This window comes from Sapajus apella, unplaced genomic scaffold (assembly GCF_009761245.1).
Source record: "Sapajus apella isolate SASKATOON/1434 unplaced genomic scaffold, GSC_monkey_1.0 scaffold9, whole genome shotgun sequence".
Lineage (NCBI taxonomy): Eukaryota > Metazoa > Chordata > Mammalia > Primates > Cebidae > Sapajus > Sapajus apella.
This window is the reverse complement of record NW_022436949.1, coordinates 21,257,432-21,279,047: the sequence shown is the minus strand read 5'-3', so window position 1 is coordinate 21,279,047 and position 21,616 is coordinate 21,257,432. Positions and strand designations below refer to the sequence as shown.

Genomic DNA, 21,616 nt, shown 5'->3' with positions numbered 1-21,616 from the left:
CTGGGGCAGTTACCCCATGCCAAGAACTATACCAACAGCACCTCTCTCGTGTCTAACTAGTGAGAGGAAGGTTTCAGAAGACGCTTTCACCTCCAATCACAGGAAGAGGTCCATCTGTACTATTGGAAGTGGAATTATATTTAAAGACAATTTCAAAGCTCACATTTTTCCTAATCAATTATATAATGTTCACCCTCAAATTGCAAGTTTTGCTCCAATATGTTGCTGCTTCTAAACATTTATAGTCATCAGGAACTGAGTTTCAATATAATTTCCGGCAAGACCTTTTGTAATGGAGTGTTAATATTTTTCAAAAGAATAATTCTGGGACATTTCCCAGATCAGCATCTGGCTTTTTCATAGTTCCCTGAGGAGAAGACTTACAAGGGAAAACATTGGAATAATTACATTTATTAACAGTTTATTTTATGCATAATTTTTTTTTTTTTGCACATCTGCACATAACCCACACTTTCTCAGGTACCAACCGGTTCTGCTTTTATTTGTGTCTGAGTACCTGACATGAATGACAATGCCTAGCAGTGCACCACTCACACATACACATACACACACTTCAGTGAGGATTCAATAAGATTCAGGTCTGTAATGCATATCTATAGTTTGTTGGGTGGAACACATTTTTCCAATACATAAACTCTCCTTTTGTAATGGAATGATCTTCAGGAACTGTCAGGAGTCACACTAATTACAAACGGAGGAACAATTAAATACACAGAACACAGGGAAGAGTTAAACAGCCCAGACATGGAAATAGAAATACTATGGGGAACACTAGTTCTCTAGCTCCACTGAGGCACCAGAAGGAGACAAGTGCAACGATGCAGTTGATTGCAAAATGTGGGAAATATGCTGCTTTTCTAGAAAGGAGATCTATAAAATATCTATAAAATGCACTGGGTTCTCAGAAAAGTTTCCTGTCCTTTTACATTATTCTTTACTATGGGTCATTATTGAATTTCAAAAGACATAATGGGAATATAGATGATATCTGGTTATCTAAATCTGGGTAATAGTAAGTTGCATTCTTTGTTTCAACACATAATTTATTAAATTGCTAGATAACCTTAATGTGAATAAAATTAAGTCTTCCCCAGGGCAAAAATGTACCCTCATAATGGAGACATATGTGGACATAGTCAAATGTAATTCCAGACACAATAACGTAAATGACCTAAGTGGGGCATAGATTAACTCTTCTTGAAATCTCAGAAGACAGTGCTAGATTAAAATCAGAACAGGAAAAAAAATTCATAAAGAGGATGGCATATAAGCAGAATTTTGAATCATTGACTGGGATTTCAGTTGGTAGATATGATGGGAAAATGCAGTCCAATTAGGTAAGTTTTAATATCATAAAAGTAAATAGAAAAAAGTAAATGAGTTGCCTCACTGGAATGTGGGATAATCTTAGAATAAAACATAGGCGAGGCAATTTGGAATAAACCTTGTGTTAAAAAAAAAAAGAGGACACTTTCGTATCTGAGCAACTAGCTATGTAAAATAAAAAGAAGCCATAGAAGTGGACAAAAAGGAAAAAGATGTATTTAATCCATAGAGTATGTCTGCTCAACTGTAAGGATAATAAGTCCTATTATTGGGAAATATCATTGTTTTACTACATGTATTAATAGATTTGCAGATATAAGTGTCAAGATACGAACTGAGAAATAATTATTCTGTAAAAGGGAGGAGATAAAATGTGTTTCCATTTTTTTAAAATTCAAGAAAAAATGTCAGAGGAGTCAGTGAGATTAAATATGTTTGGAACAAGGGTCAAAGGAGGGAAAAATATCAAAAAAAGTCAAAAAGAAACTTAAGGATTTAAAAAAGGGAGATACATCTAACAAGATATTTTTAAGTTATTTTCTCCAGGTCTTGTGATATCAGTCCCTTTTACTGTCTCTCCTATATATAGGACATTCTATAGTGGATGCACAGGAGTGCTGAGCTCTGTATCCACAGGGGTAGAAGTCTTAAGAGGAGTTCTGAAAGCCATAGTCTGTGAGGACTGATGATTTCGCATTACCCTGCAGAGTAGTACCTTAACTGCAGGGAAAGAAGTCAGGAGTTCATTGAGCAGATAATGAGATGCTGTTGAAGTTTGGTTTGTTTTCCTTGTTTGTTTTGATCAAATATGTGCTTTAGAAATATACCTCTGACAGAATGTAGAAAATATCTTGGAAGGGGAGGTTGGGATGGAAAGCAACAGATTATGAGACCATTGAAATAATCTGATCGAGAAGAATTGATAAACTGAATTAGGACAATGATAATAGGTATGGAAATGGGGAGACAATTTTGACAAGCATTTGCCAAGAAAGTCAAAAGAAATTGATATACCACCAATGTGAGTGATTTGAAAAATGGGATATCAAAGACAGCTCCTGACAATGAAAATTCAAGCTACTTTCAGTAGTCTTATTGTTAGTAGGAATAATATATTAATACCATTTTCAAAACTCTTTTATAAATAATTTAATTAAGTTAAAAGCTACTATTTTTCATCATGAGATAATATATACAAACATTCAACCAATAAAATTAAGTAAAAAAAAAAGCTACTTTAAATATGGTTGTAAATATTACTAAAAATTCACTTTTTTCTTGTAAACGCATATATATTTAGCTCTGTTTTCTTAAAAATGCCTAGAAGTAGTGACAACAAATAACAATGAGCACTCCAGGTCCTTGATTATTGTCTCTCAGTACCACTTGGACATCAATAGGAAACAAGATCCAATGTGAAGTTGGTTTCCACTGGCCCAAGACAGAATCCTCCATCAACAAGCAGCCACACTCAGAATGTGGAGGATTCAGCAAGATGAATGACACATTTTCTCCAACAAATCAATAGCATACACAAAACAAGATCAGGATGCTAACTGTAGGATTAAAAAAAAAAAAAAAAAACCTTTAGGAAATATAATGACTAAATGCCATATATGGTCCTCATTTAGATATAACTAGAACAACCTGACTGTTAAGATTTGTCTTTGATACAATCAGGAAAACATTGGATGGTATTAAAATTGGCCCATGTTTCTCTTAGATGTGCTGTATCATAATAGGAAGAAGAAAAAGGAGAAAGAAAAATGTCCTTCTAAGTTTAACATGTAGTCTGAAGTTTTGTTTGTTTGATTGTTGCTAGTGAAATGATAGGATGTCTAGAGTTTGCCTAAAAGTACTCCAGGGAACAAAGTGAAGCAAAATGTGTGTAGAGGTGAGTTGGGAGCGGGGTAGAGCAGTGGGAGATAAAATCAGCTTAGATAAATGTTAAAAATTATTGAAGTTGAGTGATATATATGTGCAATTTATTAAACTGTTTTCTCTAACTTTATGTAGGTCTAGAAATTTGCACAAAAACATATTCAGTGAAAAGATAACTGAGTTTTAAGCTATCAGGTAGACTATTTTAATAACCATGTAGCTAATCTGTCCACCTCATGTATCTCCCCATGCAATCCATCCCCTAAATTGTTACTACGTTCTTTGTTTTTTTGATCATGTGACTTCTCAGCTTCCATAGACTTCAAAGGCCTACATTGCTCATCAGATTAAGCAGAAACACATACAGGACTTGCCTTTGAAGGTTTTTTTCTTCCTTTTATTTTATTTTTTTTTCATTTTCTTTCTTTTTTTTTTTGAGGTATGATTTACAATGCATAAAAGAAATTATTTTAAAATGAACAACTCAATGGCATTTAGCACATTCACAATGGTATACAAGCAGCACCTCTACGCTAGTTCCAAAACGTTTTTCATCACCCCAAAAGAAAACCAATTCAGTAGTTACTTTAAGGTCCTTTTTAATCTGGCCCAAACTAAAGAGCTGGATATGTCTTGGAATATGGCCTGTACCTTTCTCATTTCAGTTTTGCTCATGTTCGTTCTTCTTCAGTAATGGCTTCCTCCGTTACTGTCCTTAAATAGAAAACCCATTTAAGACTCAAACCAACTCTACCTCATTCATGAAGTCTCTGCCATGTCATTGGTTTGATCTACTTCTCTTAATTCTAATGCTGACAAATCTAACAATGATGAAAGACTATGTTTTTACGGAACTACAGTGAACATAGACTTTTATGTCACAATTATTTTTAATGATAGTAGAGTCACAGAACCTTAGAAGGGAGACTACTCAAGTCCCAATCAGTTCTTTGGGCCATTGCATCTAAAGGGAGAAAAACTGATTTTGGAATCAGAGAAAAACAGAGCTCACACATCTGCACTAGGTAAATGCTCTGGAAAGAGGCTAACTCCACATTAAATCAGTGTGGGAGAGAATGTTACCATGATTGCCAATAGTGTCAACGTTTCTAGTAACAGAAAGTGTTCCAAAACAATTTTTAAAACAGATTGAAACAAAACATGCAGTGAGGCTGAAAATAATAATGAGAAAAAGCTAGGAGTGTAAATGTTCAGCATTTGAAAACTCTCCGCAAGGTCATTACTGGCAAATGCATTTATGTTGGTTGGGCCTGGGACGTGAATTATGCAGGAGAGCCAGAGATTTCAATCCCACCTGGTTTTACTCCATGGCTTCATCAGTTTCATGGTCCCCATTCCTGCCAGGAGCAAAGCCTGGCACAGGTGAGAATGAATCACAAAAATCAGAGGAATGCTGGAGTTGTAAAAAGCCTATGTGCTTTAGAGGTAACCAAGTCCTGTCTCATCATTGTCTAGATGAAGAAATGGGGCTCTAAGGAAAGGAGATTGACTTTTGAAATTTACCTGACTGGTAGAGCAAAGTTAAGTCTTAGAATCCAAATATTCTGGTCCCAATTCCAAGGCTTTTTCTGCTGCAGAACCTCAATTATTTATTTATATTAATTGTTTTAATTAACATTTCATTTTTGTGTGTAGAGGGGGGTTCTTTAAAAGTTTGATTTTCGATTAGCTCTCCCTGAAGGTCAAGGAAATCAGACTCAATGTGAGCATCAAATTTATTTCTATGTTTTTTAAGAAAGTAAAAGATTTGCTTATCGAAATTTGCTGTAGTTCCTAAGTCCTGTTATTTCCATATACCAATTGCTAATTGATAAGTAATAAGATAAATGCCCCACATATGAAAAGATGGGACGGGGTAATGGGGAAAAAAAAGCAAACAGCTGAAGTCTATGCTACGACAGACATACATCCTCTCCTCAGGAATAGGTTTAAGATCTGACTCCAGTTTCTGGCTTTCTTGTAGATAACGCACTAAATGCAGGCCCAGTCATGCTGAAGGCCACAGACAGTGTCTAAGGTCTGTCCACCACTATGACCTTTCAGTTATGTGTTGTATTAATTAGCAGGGCTGCTATCACAAAGTTCCACAAACCGGGCAGCTTAAACAACAGAAACGTATTGTCTAACAGTTCTGAGGCTAGAAGTCCAAGATCAGGGTGTTAGCAAGATTAGTTCCTTCTGAAGGCCGTGCGTGACCTCTGTACTATGTCTGTCTCCTAACTTTTGGTGGTCTTCTGGCAATCTTTGGCATTTCTTGGCTTGTAGGCTTATCACCCTTGCATTAGTCAGCTCAAGCTGCCAGAACAAAATACTACAGACTGGGTGGCTTAGACCACAGAAATAAATTTCTCTCAGATCTGGAGACTGAAAAGTCTCAGGATCAAGGCGTGGGTTGATTCCATTTCTGATGTGAGCTGTATGCTTGGCTTGTAGACGGCTACCATCTCATTGTGTCTTCACGTGGTAGTAGAATAGCTGTGGGGCAGGAAACGAGAGAGAGAACCCCCTCTTTATAATGTCTCTTCTGTTAAGGACACTGATCTTTTAAAGAACTAAAGAGGTGTGAATACTGAGACATAACCTAAACCGTTGGATGTCCTGGACCCAGGAGAGGGTATATACATGCTATTGGTCAAAATTCAAATGTACCTTGCACTACTTCAGAATGTGACCTTATTTAGAAATGGCCTTGTTTGCAGATGTAATTAGGGATTAGGGCCCCACCCTTATGAACTCAACCTTCATTACTTCCATATAGGACCTGTCTCCAAATACAGTCACCTCAAAGGTTAAGGCTTCAATGTAAAGATTTTAGGGATATACAATGCAGCACATAGCCGCTCTGATCTCTGCCTTTGTGTTCACATGGAATTCTTCCAGTGTGTATGTCTATCTCTGTGTCCAAATACTCTCCTTTTTATAAGGACTCCAGTTCTACTGAATTATTGGTCCACTTTAATCTTAACTAATTACATCTGCAAACAACCTCATTTCCAAATAAGGTCACATTCTGAAGTATTGCTAGGTAGAATTTTAACATTTGAATTTTGACCCATAGCATGTTTAACCCTCTTCTGGTACCAGGACATCTAACTATTTACGTGTCTTAGAATTCATGCCTCCATAATAGACCCTGAAACAATACTTTGCATGCATGAAGTTATTTGGGAAAAACAAGAACTTTAGAAAGGACGTTGTTTGCAGAGTAGGCGAGTAGGGAAGAGCATATTAAGTCAGCCTCCACAGTGGTCACTTGGAGAATCCCGTTAGTCCCATGGGGAAAATATAGTGAACATTATCCCTCCAGGAAGGAAAAAGAACAGGGATATGTAAACACCAATTTCTTTGTCTGTTGGTGGCCAGTGGCTGTTGTGTTCTCTCTCTCGCTCTCTCTTTTTCTTTCTTCATTGTTTGCTTTAGCCTTTTCCCACTCTCCCTGGGGAGCATGCATATTCATGAGCAAAGACACAAATCACCTTCATGCAGCCCTTCTACTCCTGCTCCCTCTGAGTACTAATCTGGATTCCCACCAGTCTTCATTTGACATATTCAGGACAATACTTGGAAACATTCGTGTTAAACAAGATTGTCTCCTCTCACATCTGGCATCATAAAATCATCCGTAGGGCAGCCCTACTTTGGATACTAAGCTATGTGTTCCCAGCTTAAGATCTTACTGTGAGAACTGGCATGGAATCCCTCTACATTCTTTATCTGCCACTCAAACAGAAAAACAAGCATAACAGATGTGAAAAGTTTAGAAAATTTGCTTATTTACAGTATTTAGCAATCTTAATTTATGTGTATGTCTTATCAGTGAACCCCTGCTAATAGAGATTCCATTTTTGCTTAAATTATTTTGGTTCTAGACTGTGACTTTGCAGGCCATATGTAAATGTCCTTTGGTTCCTAGAACATTTGGTCCATGAACATGACTGTAATAAAAGCAAAACAAAATAATCAATCCCAAGCCCTCTATCAAGCTTTAAATAGACACACCAAAAAGCACAAAGACAAGAGTCAGAATCACCAGCCCCTCGAAAATGTCATTCCCCAACTATTTCACCTTGTCATGGCAATAATAACAGTTAAGATTGACAAATGCCTGATGCAGGAATTGGCAGGAGGGAGCGGTGAATTTTGTCAACTGCTGCAAGTTTGAGTAAAATGAAAACAGAGTTAGCCATTGGGTTTAGCAAAATGCAAGACATTACAGATCATTATAGGAGGTCTTTCAGTGAAGTGGTAGAAAGAAAAACTTGATCAAGGTATATTGGACAGAAAAGGGAAGTAAGAAAGTAGAAACAGTCAATATGAGCAGTTCTTTTGAGGACTGTAACTGTCAGGGGGGCAGAAAAATAAACAATATTTGGAAAGGGGTATGAAGTCAAGGTCAAAAGCATGTATGTATACAAACACGCACACACACATACACTTCAAGGCATGTTTTTAAGCCAACAGAAATGATTTTGTAGACAACTGATGACAGTACAGGACAGAGGAGGGGTAACTGGGAATATTAGGTTGGTGCAAAAGTAATTGTAGTTTTGCCATTACTTTCAATGGCAAAAACTGTAATTACTTTTGCACCCAATAATAGCTGAATAAAAAAGATTATTGGACAGGGGTCCTTTGATAGAAGAGGAACCCCAAGGCAAGAAAAGGCAGATGGTGTGTGCAAATGCAGGTGGGTATATGGGGTTGGTGGGAACAAGATATTGTTTTCATGTGATTGCAGCTATTTTATTAACAAAAACAACTCATCCAGGGAGTAGGGGCAAAGGTGGGGAGTGAGAGAAAGAGAAGGGATTAGTTTCGAGATGAAAGGTTGTATGTGTTTCCCACCATAGCAAATTACCATAGGTTGGGAGGCTATATAAAAAGCAATATAAATTTATTCTGTGACAGTTCTAGAAGCCAGAAGTCCAAAATCAAGGTGGTGATAGGACCATGCCCTCTCTGAAGACTCTGAGGGGAGAGTCGTCTCTTGTCTCTCCCAGTCTTTGGTAGCCAATGGCATCCTTTGGTTTGTGGCAACGTCTTCACATGGGATTCTTCCCTGGGCCTCTTTCCTATCTCCTATAAGGTCACCTGTCATTGTATATAGTGCACCCCCTAAATCTAGGATCATTTCATTCTGAGATCCTTAACTATACCTGTAAGAACACCCTATTTTCCCAAAAGGTCAAATTCGCAGGTACTGGGAGTTAGGACTTGGCCGTATTTTGGAGGACACCATTCAACACACTATAGAGGTGGTATGTCATAATCATCTAGAAGAATCAGGGAAGTTATAGTAGAGAGACATCTCGCAATGTCAAGGGTCCATATGCACTTTTGATAATAATTTGAAATAAGACCATTCTACCTACTTGTGTGATTTTCCTTGGCAATATTCTGCTGCTTGAATGCCAACATGAACTAAGTGGGTAGTTAATTTAACCAAAGTTGAAATTTTGTGAGGTGAGCATAATAAATAGAATGACCAGGATATTATGAACCCTGAATAGAAGTGGCTATGTAGTGTCAAACTATAGTGTAGTACCTAAAATGTGAGGACAAGAGAAGAGAGATGAATTGTCAAAGTGTCAATGGATTAGAGGTTATGATAAGGTTAAAAAGTAATTGAAATAGGGGGTGGGTGTTTGAATGAGAATGAGTAGAAATTAATGGCTAATGGATAGGATGCTTAAAATTGAGATTTTGGAGATTAGGGTTTCTCAATCCTGGCTGCACATTAGAATAACCAGAGATTCTGAATTAATTGTCTGGGGTAGGGCGCTGGAATTGGAATTATCCCAAGCATCATTCATGGACAATATATATGGCCATGGTTCTATGAACATGTATAAAGGCACTGTGGAGGAAATAAAAATCAGTGGAGTTGAAACAAGAAACCAGAATATTATAAAGATCTCCTCAGCAGTAGGAGGAAATGTGAAAATCTCAGGGAATAGGGGATGATTATTGGGAGCAAGACCTGACGTAGGGACCTCAAAACAGTGGCTAACTCTCTGAGATAGTTTTTCAAAGCAAACAGAAGTACCACAAAGCCTGAAAGAGATGATCAGGTCTAAGAAAATCATCCTTTATATCACTATTTGCTATTTTAAAATGGTACATATATTTAATAAAATGATCATTTTATAGGGATTAACTCGACAAAAGAGCAGCTGGCTTATACCTTAGAATTATGCCAGGAATTACCAAACAATTCAAGAGACTCTGACCTGCCCCACTCCTCCCAAGTTGCTTCTGTCAACCTGGAATAATCAAAAGGATCAGAATCCAGTTTTAAATAGTTTATTTGAGTGAAAACCTGGGGACTGGCATCCAGGAGACACAGACTCCAGATACATGAGGTCAGTGCCCCAAAGACGAAAGCTAAGTTCTTGCTTATATAGGCAAAAAACAAAGATGTTTAGTAAGGTTATCACATTTTATACACAAGTCTGGTTTATGAGTTACAACAATTTAATTAGTTTGTTTTCTTTTCCATAGGGTTTGCTTTCATGTTCTTTCTACAGTGAAAGTGTACTTAACATTCCATCTTGAGATAGTGTGATAGCTATGAGGTCTTTGTGTGAGAAAGGTAAGAGGGAAGTTAATCTCTAATGAAGATCAACGGTGAAGAGGGAAGGAGTCTTCCCTGGTGCCCTTTAGTCATTTACAGCATTTTACAAAAACAACGTAGGTAAGGAAGAAAGCTAATCTATAATCAGAGGAGCATAGTATACAGCTGCTGTTAGGTTGCAGCTGCCTGCCATGTAACTCAGGCCTCATAATCACATTCCTTTAAAGCTCAAAATAATTTAGAATTCCAACAGCTTAGGTTTTGAATTACTTATATTCACACTTAAAACCTAAGCCCACTGCTAATACCTCCCTCTGTCCTCCAGGAAGAGAGGACAAGGCTTATGCTGGATTGTTCATTCTTATTGCCACTGCCTCACTCTGTGGCTGCCATTATCAAATGATCCTAAGAACCAACTCTTGGGCCTCTCCATTTATGTTGTCTTCTCTTCCTTAAACACTCCTTTACCTTTAAGAGGTGGCTTCAAAGATAGAAGATAGCCCCCCAATTCTCTCTTAATCCCTCTCCCCTTGAGGTGGATTGGACTTAGTGATTTACTTCTATTAAGTATCTAAAGATGGAAATATGGAATATCACTTTCAAGATAGAATCATAAAAAAATTCAAGTGGGGCTCACACAGCCAATTGTATTTGCCTGTCAGCTCTGTTTGTTTTTAGGTATTCTTTTGCAGAATACAAGAGTTTTTTGGCAGCATTTATGTGATATTAGAGCAGTCATACCTATATTCTTTAATCCAAATTAGCAAAGCGTCTGTTTTCAACAGGCTAAGTCACCAACTCTTATTTGTTTGTTATATATTCGTTTTTTTTTTTTCCTAACAAGATTTCTTTGAATGTCAGTCATAAGCTATGCAAGGTCAAATACCACACTGCAAATTTTTCTTTTATGAAAGATATCAGTTGAGAATGTATCTTCATGGGAGGACAAGGTATGGAAGCTATACCTTGAAACATCGTTGCTTTGAATATTTTATATAGCATAAAATGGTGTTTTATTTATTTTAAATAGCTTTTGACAATAACAAGGCCAATTGTCTGTCCAGAAGAAATACCCCCAAATACAGTGTTTCTCCTTCTGAAGATGGCTAATTTTTACATCTCATCACAAGTGTGCCTCAGTAGATGAAACAGAAGGATACCCATATATAATAATCATGTATTTCAGTTCCTCATTCTTGGTTAAATGAAGTGAGTATTTAGTTCAGTCTTGGGCAGGTGGTTTTGAGAGCCTCCATTGATTATGAAGTTCTCCATTTGTAAGGACAGAAGCCATTGCCTAATTTTTCTTAGGCATTTTTCTTAGTAAAACTGTCTCTGTTCAAAAGACATCACATTTTATCATTCACCGAACATGAATTAATCTGGAGCATTAATAAACTAATGTCTTACATTTACATGGGTTCTTTATATTTACAAACATCTTTTCATGCCCTTTCTTCTTCGACCTCCCAACAGATGTGGAACTAAATATACAGCAGGCTCTTCTATTTCTGTTTTTCAAATGAGGAAACAGAATCATAGTGAGGTTAAATGACTTGTTCAAATCCCACATCGAGTAAGTTACAGCACCAGAAATTGAACAAGGACTTCTGAGGCCATGATGTGACTGATTGATGTCCTCATGCATTAAATCACCAGAAGGGAAGACTATCATTTACACATGAGCAAACTCAGGTCTGATAGTTTTTGTTACATATGCTCAAACCTTCTTTGGAACAGTCCTCATGCTCTATATTATATGAAAAGCACAGACAGAGACAGCCTCTCCTCCAGTATAACAATCTGTCTTTCATCACACTCATTTGTGTTTCACATGACTGAGTTTGCTGTTTAGGGAATCATCAGAGTATAATTCCAAATGGAGAAAAATCAGATAAAACCCAGTGTTCATGGCTTCAGCCTCTGTGATTATCAACACAGTACTGTACTTACAGTAGGATGCCAGAGTGAATAGACACTGTTGCCTTTGAAAGGATGAGCATTCGTTCTGACCTAATAACTACCTGACGCTGGGTACAATTATCTTTCTCTGAGTGGCACATTATTATTTGACACATTAATTGTTGTGTCATTTCTTTCTGAAAGGCATGTTGGGTGTGTAATACAAACCAGAGGCTTCATGAATTAGCCATGTCAGAGTGGTGCAGCACTAATTTACTTTTCCAAAATAAAATCACCCCAATCTCATCACCTGTTTTCAATTACCACAGGCAGACCCGAGCCACCCTGTGACCTCCAGTGCTTTTTTTCTGTGCTTTGGCATATCTGATAACATCAGCAAGGGTCCCCTTACTCACTACAGCTATGAAAGGTCCCTCCTCTGAGGCAAACCACAGACAGACATGGCTTTGCAGAATAGAACATCCTTTATGACATAGTTTCTGCCCAGGAAGCATTGCACAAGAATATTAGCATGGTCTCCTTCCTTTGTGTCCATCCCACCTTGGTTTCTTTTCACTCTTTTCTAGGAAGGGGTCTCTGTATGGAGTGCTGTTTCCAAAGCACAAAGACTCTATGGTCTTAGCAAGGGCCCAAGCCTTCAAGTCTGGGTGATCTTCGTCCATTGCTGCAGCTGCTCTCTGGCATCCTGCACAGGCTGATGGGCTGGCGGCCCTGGGTATGCCTCTGGGCCTGTCATCTGTCGTGTTGTTAGACCGCTGATGAGCTGTCGCTGCTTGCCTTTAGAGTCTGCACTTCTCTTTTCCAACTTTGCCTGCCACCTAGACAATGAAAATCAAGCAGCCACACAGCCCTTTATCCCCTTCCAGATCCGACTGGTTGAATCAGTCTTATAGCAGAAAACAGAGCCTTCCCATTGTCTTCCCAAATACATTGGGTGTGCCTGTTCTATGGCAAATTACTGTTTTAAAAAAAATGAGAATTAGAAGGCGTTTGATATTGCACACTTTGCTGCTCATGAATGCCATGCCACCCTGAAGACTCATCTCCCCTTTTGGCTCTAATTGGGTCCCTTTCTGTTGCTTTCTTCTCAGCTTGCACCTGTCCCTGACATATAACTGCTGCTGACTACCAAGTGAGTTGTTCAGTGAGCTAGAGGTATGATAAATTAAATATGATATGTATCACTGAATCCATCTTTGGCTGCTTCATGGTACATTATAATTTGGGAAGGGACTATTAAAATGAAATGTCGAGGAATAAGCAGAAACAGCCCACTGTTAACATGGCCAATGGCGAGAGAAAATTACAGGTTTCATTGTATATGCGGCACCATCTGCCTCTTTGCCGAGGCTGAGCCTTCGGCTTCCCCAGGGGAAATAGCTGTGGATAAGTTATTCAATTAGAACAGCATTATTGGCCAGCTACCTTGGAGAATTGGGTTGATGATGTTGTGATTATCCTCCTGTACATTCCTTCATGTCTCCGGCAGGCTGCAGTGTACGGCAACTTCCTTAAGTGTTTACTGAGCCCTACAGTAGAGGTGAACAATTGGAATGAAGAATATCAAGGATTCCTGAAAGAAAATCAATTTTGAATGAACTTTTCTTGCTTAGCCACAGCTCCAGTATTCTGAGTCATACTGTATTTTCGTGGGCTTTCATTGAATTAAGTGACAGAAACGGCAATCAGGAGGAAAGTGAATTTCATGATATGCATTTAACCTATGGCACTGCACAAAATAATTCTTCATGCACAATTGTAAGATAAAAAAGTACTTAGGTCTCCACAACTGTGATATTAATCTTGGGGATGGGGAAATCTCATAGGAGCATAATGCTTTTTTAATGAAGACTTTAGCTGTTCTTCAAAAATATTTATATCATAAAAAGTAACCATTATTTATGAGTAACTCTCTCAGGAGGTCAGTCCCTTCAAGGGTCATGCCATCAACCAAAAACTTCTTAAATGGGAGCTTTAGGGAATGTTCATTTTTATCTCTAGGATCCTATGGTTTGTAACTAGAAGACATAACAATATTCCTCTTGCCTCACACAAATATTTATAATATTTCCATATTTTTAAAAATTGTCAGTGCTTAAAATTGGACATATAGAAACATATTAAAATCTAAAACCATTTTCACATTTCTCATAAATATGTATATACACATCCAAGTATGCTCTGGTATGTCAAATATTTTCAGGGTGCATATGCACACCCCAGGGGCAGTTCAGGCAATCTTCTATGACTGTTAATTGGACAGGAATGCATACGTGCTCCCCATCACTGGTTCAAATTCTGATGACTCTGGAAGGCATCTGTCTGTATTTCAGCTTTCATAAATTGGAAGAATTATGTTTAAATTATTTGTCTTTCTGTGTGTATGTGTGATGCTGATATTTTAAGATACTCATTTTTAACAGCTTCTTATATATAAGGTCATAAACCCTCTATTGCAAAAAAAAAAATGTTTTCCCCACATGTCATTAATTTTCATTTAGTTGTTGATGTTTCTCATATGCAAAAGTGTTATTTGCAAGTAGTCAGGTCCACTTTTTCACTTATGTTGTCTTTCACTAGATTATATGTAGAAAGTCTTCACTTGAGATGTTAAATATTTACTTATATTTTCTTGGTTTAAAGGTTGAAATGTACTTTCTTTTAACTAATCCATTAGATATGTAGGCATGTATGTTTGTCTGTGTCAATGTATGTATTTAGCACAGAATGGTCTAAGATAAATGTATCTATGAGATCAGGCAATATATATATATATATATATTTTTTTTTTTTTTTTGAGACAGAGTTTCACTCTTGTTACCCAGGCTGGAGGTCAAGAGATTGAGATCAGGCTATATTATCAAAAGCACTAGCATCTCAGTGTCTAAACACACACTTTTTTTCTTGCTCATGTAAAGTCCATGTGTGTCCTGAAAGTTTTTGGACAGATGCCCTTCACAACAACAACAAAAAAAAACTAATTAAGAATTTGGGCTGTGCTTTTACCTGTTATAAGCCTTTACTCTCAGTTTTTCAGAGTACTTCAATCTTATGGCATCCCTGTCTCATCCCAAAGCTTTGGGTTCACTGTGAAAGAGGAGGAGAATGTGGGAAATGGGTCCATCAGTTCTCATGTACTTTGGGCCAGGAAATCACGCGTGGCCTCCTGATAGACACAGTCTGACTATGAGACCAGTCATCTAGCCCCAGCCTACTGAATAGAGGAGTGAAAAAGGAGTACTGGAAACACTGCTAAGGACTGGTAGTAACTGCCACAATTTACCATTTTGTTTCTCCAAATATTCAGTGCAGTCTTCCTTTGGCACAGATATGTATGACAGTTATACCAACTCCAACTTCTCCTCTAAGAGAGATAACCCCAAGGTCTTCCTCAGTCGTGGCATTGAGCTCAATGCCCAGAATCCAAAATCTCTGAGTGATATAGTTGTGTCTCTGTATCCGTGGGGGCTTGGTTCCAGGACCCGCATAGGTATCAAATCCAGAGATGCTCAAATCACTGATATAAAATGGTGCCGTATTTGCACATAACTTATACATATCCTTCCATATACTTAAATCATCTTTATATGACTTGAAACACCTAATATAATGTAAATACTATGTAAATAGTTAATACTATATTGTTTTATTTATTTTTTATTATTATATTGTTTTTATTGGATTGTTAAAAAATATTTTCCATCCACAGTTGGTTGAATGGTTGGAAACAAAGGGTTTACTGCATACTGTACTCTCTATGTCAAGTCTATAGGTAGCTCCCATAGCTTTGGAAACCTAGCAACTGAAATAACAAGTTATCTGGCGCTTACACGTCTCATGATTGAAAAAGGAAACAGGAATCCCTGTTCCTGAAAAATTCTGAATTCCTTCCAGGCAGACATTTTTTGAGCCCCCTACCTTTGTTAGGCCTGGACTCTGCTCTCTTGGAGGACCCAACTTGGTTCTTTTTCTCTGTGTCTTCTGCCTCCACCCTCAGGGAGATAATTTTCCTTTCCTTTCTCCCTTCTTAGGCTCATATAAAATGGATCTTACAGAATATGAAGTGTTTTTTTTAACCTACTTCCTATCCAGGGCCCGATAGGTATTTTAGCATGCTGCCCAGGGCAGCTTTGAGGCAGCCCAACACAAATTTATATACTTTCTTAAAAAATTATGAGATTTTTTTTTTTTTTGGTTTTGGTTTGGTTTTTGGTTTTTAGTTTTGCTCATCAGCTATTGCTAGAATTAGGTATTTTATGTGTGGTCCAAGACAATTTTTCTTCTTCCAATGTGGCCCAGGGAAGCCAAAAGATTGGACACCCATGTTTTAGACTCTCAAACACTTTTAGTCCAGGCTCACAGTTTCTTAAGCAATACAACTCTCTTAAAACTTTGTTGGTTTTTCTAATCTATTGGATTCCAATTAATTCCATGTGCCAATAATTACAGCTATGACTCTACCTAATACACTTCCCACATCATCTGTATTTCTTTACACTCTTGTGCCTACACCTTTCACAGCTTGAAGACCTGGTAGATATCTTGAGTCTATCTGGATTTGATGTGAGAATGGAACCCTTAAGCTCTTTTACCTGAGCTATTTTTCCAATAGAAAAGGTTACCGGGCCTCAGGCCCTTAGTTCGATCTTTACCCTAAGGCATTTTACCTAATTAATTCCTTTCAATAAGTAAAAGTGCAGTCTAAATCATATTTTATTTTTGTTGTTGTTTTTGTAATTGGCTCAATGTTAAAGTCTTTTAACATTTTGTCTTTTACTATTTAGCGTTGAAAGCAATTACTGTTTCAACTCATTAAAGACCCCAAATATCTGACCTATTTCCTTTCATTCTTGCTGGCAAACAGATAATACTTTTCAGAACTGTTTTTCTTGTAACTCCTTATCAAATACAACCCATAGTGACCAGCGCACATTAATATCTGCTTTGTGAATTCTCACACTAAAGACACACATTCATTGGGTACACATTCTGCCTCTCACATTATCAGATGAGAGTCTTACCAAATGAGTTCCCACTGCAAAATTTGGAGCTCCATCTTCCTAGACACAGTTGTCTGCAACAGAGGAAAGAGCATGGAGAATCATTCACTGGCTCCTGATTAATTAATCAGAACTTGTTGATTAGAAAGTGACATGTAGCCCTGCAAAACATAGAATGTCCACAGGGAGGGAGAATATTGGACATACTGGTAATATCTAGAAATCTCTATGCAAAGAAAACTCTAACTTGTTTTTTCTTTTTTTTTTTTTTCTATTTTTTTAAATTGCATTTTAGGTTTTGGGGTACATGTGAAGAACATGCAAAATTGTTGCATAGGTACACACATGGCAGTGTGATTTGCTGCCTTCCTCCCCATCACCTATATCTGGCATTTCTCCCCATGCTATCTCTCCCCAACTGCCCACTCCACACTGTCCCTCCCCTATTTCCCCCACGACAGACCCCAGTGTGTGATGCTCCCCTCCCTGTGTCCATGTGTTCTCATTGTTCAACACTGGCCTATGAGTGAAAACATGCGGTGTTTGATTTTCTGTTCTTGTGTCAGTTTGCTGAGAATGATGGTTTCTGAGTTCATCCATGTCCCCGCAAAAGACACAAACTCATCGTTTTTTATGGCTGCATAATATTCCATGGTATATATGTACCATATTATCCTTGTCCAGTCTATTATCGATGGGCATTTGGGTTGGTTCCAGGTCTGTGCTATTGTAAACTGTGCTGCAATGAACATTCATGTGCATGTGTCCTTATAGTAGAACGATTTATAATCCTTTGGATATATACCTAGTAATGGGATTGCTAGGTCAAATGGAATTTCTATTTCTAGGTCCTTGAGGAATCGCCACACTGTCTTCCACAATAGTTAAACTAATTTACACTCCCACCAACAGTGTAAAAGTGTTCCTATTTCTCCACATGCCACCAGCATCTGCTGTCTCCAGATTTTTGAATGATCGTGATTCTAACTGGCGTGAGATGGTATCTCAATGTAGTTTTGATTTGCATTTCTCTAATGACCAGTGATGCATGAGCATTGTTTCATATGTTTGTTGGCCTCATGTATGTCTTCTTTTGTAAAGTGTCTGTTCATATCCTTAGCCCACTTTTGCATGGGTTATTTTCTTGTAAATCTGTTTTAGTTCTTTGTAGATTCGGGATATCACCCCTTTGTCAGATGGGTAGATTGCAAAAATTTTTTCCCATTCTATTGGTTGCCGACTTACTCTAATGATTGTTTGTTTTGCCGTGCAGAAGCTGTGGAGTTTGATTAGGTCCCATTTGTCTGTTTTGGCTTTTGTTGCCAATGCTTTTGGTGTTTTGGTCATGAAGTCCTTGCCTATGCCTATGTCCTGGATGGTTTTGCCTAGATTTTCTTCTAGGGTTTTGATGGTGTTAGGTCTTATGTTTAAGTCTTTAATCCATCTGGAGTTAATTTTAATGTAAGGTGTCAGGAAGGGGTCTAGTTTCTGCTTTCTGCACATGGCTAGCCAGTTTTCCCAACACCATTTATTAAACAGGGAATCCTTTCCCCATTGCTTGTTTTTGTCAGGTGTGTCAAAGATCGGATGGTTGTAGATGTGTTGTGTTGCCTCCAAGGCCTCTGTTCTGTTCCATTGGTCTATATATCTGTTTTGGTACCAGTACCATTCTGTTTTGATTACTGTAGACTTGTAGTATAGTTTGAAGTCCGGTAGTGTGATGCCTCCCGCTTTGTTCTTTTTGCTTAGAATTGACTTGGCTATGCGGGCTCTCTTTTGGTTCCATATGAAGTTTAAGGTGGTTTTTTCCAGTTCTGTGAAGAAGGTCATTGGTAGCTTGATGGGGATAGCATTGAATGTGTAAATTACTTTTGGCAGTATGCCCATTTTCACAATATTGATTCTTCCTAACCATGAACATGGAATGTTTCTCCATCTGTTTGTATCCTTTCTTATTTTGTTGAGCAGTGGTTTATAGTTCTCCTTGAAGAGGTCCTTTACGTTCCTTGTTAGTTGTATTCCTAGGTATTTTATTCTCTTTGTAGCAATTGTGAATGAGAGTCCGTTCCTGATTTGGCTCTCTTTAAGTCTGTTATTGGTGCATAGGAATGCTTGTGAATTTTGGACACTGAGTTTGTATCCTGAGACTTTGCTGAAGTTGCTTATCAGTTTCAGGAGATTTAACATAGTATGTCCACAGAGAGGAAGAATATTGGAAATCCTGGTAATATCTGGAAATCTCTATGCAATGAAAACTCCAACTTGTTTTTTCTTCCAAAGGACAAATTTTTCCAATTTCTTAAATATCCCCCTTTACCCACTGTTTTTTTTTTTTTAAACATTTCATAATCTCTTCCAGGAGTAGAAAAATAATAATAAATACTTCGGACACACTTAGGGTTACAAACAATAGATCAACAAATATTTGTCGATACCTACTATCCAGTTCAAGAAATTAAATTTGCCAGTCCACCAGCAGCCTATCGAATTGCATCACTTTCCTTTTCTATTATTTTTAATTGACAACATTGTACATATTTATGGGGTAAGGTGTGAGATTTTGATACATGTTTACCATGTGTAATGATTATATCAGGGTGATTATCACATTCATCACTTCAAACATTTATCATTTCTTCGTGTTGGGAACATTCATAATCTTCTGACTATTTGAATACATACAATAAGTTAACTGTAGTCAGCCTGTTGTGTGATAGAACACTTAACCTATTCTTCCTGTCTAGCTGTACTTTTGTATTAACCAACCTCTTACTACATAGTCCGTCCCCACATACTTCCCTTCCTCTAGTAACCACTACTATACTCTCTACTAGTATGAGATCATATTTTTTAGCTTCCATGTGTCAATGAGAATACAGGGCGTTTATCTTTATGTGCCTAAGTTATTTTGCTCAACACTGTCCTCCAAGTTCATCCACATTCTGAGTTCTCAAGTATTAGTGATCGTTAGTCCATGTCATGTGTGTCTATTGATTTTTATTGTCAGTTCTTACATTAATATCATACTCTTTTATTTATTGAGGTTATAGAATATGCATGTCTTAGTTCATTTTTTTGTTGCTTATAACAGAATACCTGCAACTTTGAAATTTATAAAGAAAAGGAGTTTCTTTCTTACAGTTATAGAGGCTGAGGAGTAAAGCAGGAGGGGCTGCATTTGGTGAGGGCCTTCTTGCTGTGGGAGACTCTGCAGATTCCCAAGGCAGCAGAAGGTATTACAAAGGAAGGGTCTTACTTCCTTTCATAAAGCCACCAGTCCCCTTGCTACGATAACTTATTAATCCATTAACCCACTGATTTATTAATCTACCTATGAATAGATTCATTCATGAGAACAAAGCTGTCTTAACCCAATCCCCTCTTTTATTATTATTATTATACTTTAAGTTCTGGGGTACATGTGCAGAAAGCACAGGTTCATTTCATAGGTATACATGTGCCCTAGTGATTTGCTGCATCCTCACCCCGTCATTTACATTAGGTATTTCTCCTAATGCTATCCCTCCCCTAGCTCCTAGCTCCCCACCCCCTGACAGGCCCCAGTGTATGACATTCCCCTCCCTGTGTCCATGTGCTCTCTTTGTTCAACACCCACTTATGAGTGAGAACATGCAGTGTTGGTTTTCTGTTCTTGTGTGTCCCTACTTCTCAACACTGCCACATTCATGATTAACTTTTAGAGGGGACAAACATTCAAACCATGGCAATATTCTAATATCTGATAGGGTAGGGCAAGCACCCTTCCTCTCCCTTTATGAAATTATTATTTTTTTAATTATATATACTTGTTTATTTTTCCTCCAGAAAAATTTAAGATTTCAGTCAAGTTAAAGACGTTCTGACAACTGATCCAAGATGGCCATTAAGAGCAGCTCAGGATTGCAGTTCCCAGCAAAAGCGCAGAGGGTAAGTGGATGCCGCATTTCCAGACAGATTTTTTTTAATTGCATTTTAGGTTTTGAGGTACATGTGAAGAACATGTAAGACTGTTGCATAGGTACACACGTGGCAGTGCAATTTGCTGCCTTCCTCCACATCACCTATATCTGGCATTTCTCCCCATGCTATCTCTCCCCAACTCCCCACCCCCCGCTGTCCCTCCCGTATTTCCGCCCAACAGACCCCAGTATGTAGTGCTCCCCTCCCTGTGTCCATGTGTTCTCATTGTTCAACACCGACCTATGAGTAAGAACATGTGGTGTTTGATTTTCCGCTCTTGTGTCAGTTTGCTGAGAATGATGGTTTCTGAGTTCATCCATGTCCCCACAAAGGAAATGAACTCATCGTTTTTGATGGCTGCATAATATTTCATGGTGTATATGTGCCACATATTCCCTGTCCAGTCTATCATTGATGGGCATTTGGGTTGGTTCCAGGTCTTTGCTATTGTAAACAGTGCTGCAATGAACACTCATGTGCACGTGTCCTTATAGTAGAACGATTTGTAATCCTTTGGATATATATCCAGTAATGGGATTGCTGGGTCAAATGGAATTTCTATTACTAGGTCCTTGAGGAATTGCCACGCTGTCTTCCACAATGGTTGAACTAATTTACACTCCCACCAATAGTATAAAAGTGTTCCTATTTCTCCACATCCTCTCCAGCATCTGTTGTCTCCAGATTTTTGAATGATCACCATTCTAACTGGCGTGAGATGGTATCTCAAGGTAGTTTAGATTTGCATTTCTCTAATGACCAGTGATGAAGAGCATTTTTTCATATGTTTGTTGGCCTCTTGTATGTCTTCTTTTATAAAGTGTCTGTTAATATCCTTCTCCCACTTTTGAATGGGTTTTTTTCTTGTAAATCTGTTTTAGTTCTTTGTAGATTCTGGATATCACCCCTT

At 37.9% G+C, this 21,616-nt stretch overlaps 1 long non-coding RNA gene across 2 annotated transcripts in view; it reads right to left on the bottom strand.

Moving 5' to 3' along the window:
* Positions 1-10,810: 10,810 nt before the first annotated feature.
* LOC116551289 overlaps positions 10,811-21,616 on the bottom strand; it is a 100,871-nt gene continuing 90,065 nt past the window's right edge. Inside the window, exons 4-6 of one of the 2 annotated variants that reach the window (XR_004268829.1) lie at positions 16,768-16,820; positions 14,753-14,833; positions 10,811-13,319 (exon numbers count right to left, since the gene is read on the bottom strand). This is a non-coding gene — a long non-coding RNA (uncharacterized LOC116551289). Of the gene's footprint in view, positions 14,834-16,767; positions 16,821-21,616 lie in introns of both variants that reach the window. The other variant, XR_004268828.1, reaches the window with a different exon arrangement.